Below are 3,676 nucleotides of genomic sequence, written 5' to 3'. Positions count from 1 at the left end.
AGTGCCTCAGAGAAATTCAGGGTCAGTGGATTCCCCAGGGTGGGTCATGATCTATTTCAGTTCTGAGCAGTTCTGAGGTTTCCTGCCCCACAGCAGCAGGTCAGATGCATATGTGGGTTAAAGGTCTAAGAAATATTCTTTGTCTGTATGTCTTCATCTGGTAGAGTAGGGAGAATCACCAGTCAGTCCCTCACGCTACTGCAGTTATGTTGCCTGGATAGCAAAAAGAGACATTTGTTATGTTCTGTCTATGTTTTTGTGATTTGCTATTGATCCAAGACCCAGATACAAAGGTTGACTATGATGTTCTGTCCCAGGAAGGAAAAAAAATCCTCAGATGCTACATTTGGCAGACACTCTGTGTATAAGGACATAAATACGTTGTGTTTTCTTCTATCAACTCCAAAGTCACGCAGTAGATTGTGACTTGGATAATTACATTTCATTTCTAATATGGGAACTTTGAAGAAAAACTTGATTAAAATTGTTGACAGGTATAAGCAAGCCCATCTATGCAAAGTGTCATTTCCTCTTAGTGGAGCATGGAGTCAAATATATTAGGTAGAAACAGCCATGATTAACATTCAGTGATAGCTTTAATGTTAGTTAACATTAGTGCTTCATAGCCACTGGAGATTTCTCAGGCATTTGACAAGCTTTATTACATGACTTCATTTATCCCTATTCACAGCCCTATGCAGTGGGTGCTGTGTCTTTCTCCCTTTGACAAATGGAGAGGGTGGTAAAAAGAAGTTAAATCACACATTCACTAATACAGAACTCAAGTATGATGATTCAGATAAGCAAAGATATATTAATGAACATCTAAGTAAGCTGAAGAGTCACAAAGATACCTTCCATCTATACTTTCTTCAATTTTTCCTCTGTTTATCCATGGATAGAAATAAGATTGCACCCCCTTTCCTCACACAGACTGTACATTTGCCCCCAAGGAACAGAAAACTACTTGTCAAAGAGATATCTGTTTCTGCATGTTTTGTGTTCTGTGTGTATGCACATGAGTTTGTGTGCTCACATGTGTGCAATTAGACATTATTCACCTATCAAAAGGAATACATTCTGTTACTTGTAGCAATAAGGATAGCATTGAAAGATGTTGTGTTGCATGAAATAAGTGAGACCCAGAAAGACATGTGTGTGACTCTTCTTTATCCCTGTTATAAGAGGGCATTCATACCCCATGTATGTGTGGATGCCGAAATATTGGTGTCAGAGATGTAGAGAATAAAATCAAGATCGATAGAACTTAGGAAGAGTTTGGTTGAAGGGACAGGGTACAGTGAAGCCATGGGAATGACCTCTAATGCTCTACAGCAGGCCAGAACGACTATGGACAGCTACTCCTATTCCCTGAATTATTTAAAGGATCATACTTCTGGATCAGCTACAGGTCAGTTGGTAGTGTGCTTGCTTAGCTTGCTTAGCTCTGGGTGTGAGTCACAGCACCACATAAATTAGGTGTGTAGAAAGCATATATTCCCAGAACTTGAGAAGTGAGCAGGTAAAAGGATCAGTAATTTAAGGTCATCCTTGGATAAATATCAATTTCACAGCCATCTGGGGCTATATAAGACTGTCTCAAAATAAAATAATCAAAATAAATGTCCCATAAATATTACTATATAAAACTACTATGTATTGTTGATTATAAAATACATATTCTTTTTTTTTGGTTTTTCAAGACAGGGTTTCTCTGCAGCTTTTTTATTGTTTTGTTTTGTTTTTTTTTTTTGTTTTTCGAGACAGGGTTTCTCTGCAGCTTTTTTAGAGCCTGACCTGGAACTAGCTCTTGTAGACCAGGCTGGCCTCGAACTCACAGAGATCCGCCTGCCTCTGCCTCCCGAGTGCTGGGATTAAAGGCGTGCGCCACTCTGCAGCTTTTTTAGAGCCTGTCCTGGACCTAGCTCTTGTAGACCAGGCTGGCCTCGAACTCACAGAGATCCGCCTGCCTCTGCCTCCCGAGTGCTGGGATTAAAGGCGTGCGCCACCACCGCCCGGCTTAAAATACATATTCTGAAAACTTTTTTTTTTTGGTTTTTCGAGACAGGGTTTCTCTATGTAGCTTTGGAGCCTGTCCTGGAACTCACTCTGTAGATCAAGCTGGCCTTGAACTCATCGAGATCTACCTGCCTCTGCCTCCCGAGTGCTGAGACTAAAGGTGTGCACTGATTTCTAATAGCTCCTCGGTGAGGAGTGGGGCTTCTTGCACCCCTCTCTCAGTGCTAAAGGACAGTCAAACACTAATCTACATTTAAGCCTCTTCCATGGAATTTATATTTATGGAGTACCATAATCTAGTGAATGAAGTACTTTGTTCTTGTTTTTTATTTAGTTAATTTTTTTCTAAAATTACACCTAAGTGATTATATTTCTCTGGCTTCAGAATAAATAAAAATACCTCCACTTCCACTAGTTCACTAATTCCTTTTCTTTTCTATCTGCTCCGCAAACAAAAGAAATACAACCACCGTCTCCATCTCCTGAAACAGTTCCTAATAGAAAACAGTGATCAGGAAAGGCTGTGACAGAAGAGGACACAAGGGGGCGCCACTATCCAGCAATTGGAGGCTTCCCCTCTCTGATTTCCTAGGAGAGCGAGGCTGCTGAAGGAGACCTTGATTGAGCTGAGCATGGAGAGGAAGTGGAGTTAACCAGAAAGACTCGGTAAGACTAGGTAGCACGCACCTAAGAAAACCCGCCAGCCAAACCCCACGATCAAAACATGGAATTCTGGGTAGGGAGCTGCTGAAGATGAAAAGGCTAGGAGGAGGGTGACACACTACGGAGCACCAGGGTTCTGGAAACTTGACTCCAGGCTCACAAACAGGGTAGAACAGAAGAATTCGAAAGCAGATGTGGGCAGGTGAAATCTGTCACAAGTGGAGGGAGCTGGTAGAGGACCAAGGTTGGAGGGTCTGGCTTTCAGAGTGGGAAGCAGGAGGCAGTGAAAATGCCATAGACAGGATTTCCAGGAACCAAAGTGTGAGATAGTGGAGGGGCGATTGAGCGGACGCACGTGTCTCTGAAGTGGGGAAGGCAGACATCAGGGACAGGCCGTGGATTCAGAGGAAGACAAACCCCACATTGTGTTACCTGAGGCCCTGTGTTTGACTTACAGCAGTCTGTGGGCGGCCTCATGTGTTCATAGGGAGCTCCAGAGAGAACCGTCTTGAACTGTTTCGGGATCTCTCCTCCCTCCTCTCAAAGATAATTAAAGCCAAGGATGGTAAGGGACTGTTCAAAGTCAGTGAGGTGATAACCAAAGACAACTCTTTAGGGGGAGATTTTGAAGAGCAGTTTTTCAAAGTGCCCTAACAGAGATCTGGGTTAGAAAGAAACACACACACACACACACACACACACACACACACACACACACACACAAAAAAAAAAAAAAGAAAAAAAAAACTAGTGATCTAGAAATTATGCCTAGTTTTGAAATTATGCCTAGTTTTGAATTTCTTAGAAATAGTTCGGAAATTTGAGAAAAGACTCAGACCTAAAATGTGAACAAAGATGAACTACCAGGACTCAGTAATAAGACTGTAACTGTGGTCAGGACAAGCCCATGCACAGAGTTTAGAGGGAGTGATAGGTAGGTAAAGCATGGCTTCCAACAGGGTAGAGGCAGGCTGCCCAGGTACCAACTGATGCA

Source organism: Arvicola amphibius, chromosome 6 (genome assembly GCF_903992535.2).
Source record: "Arvicola amphibius chromosome 6, mArvAmp1.2, whole genome shotgun sequence".
In the NCBI taxonomy this organism is placed as follows: Eukaryota; Metazoa; Chordata; class Mammalia; order Rodentia; family Cricetidae; genus Arvicola; species Arvicola amphibius.
The sequence above is the reverse complement of the archived record's forward strand: the minus strand, read 5'-3'. Positions refer to the sequence as shown.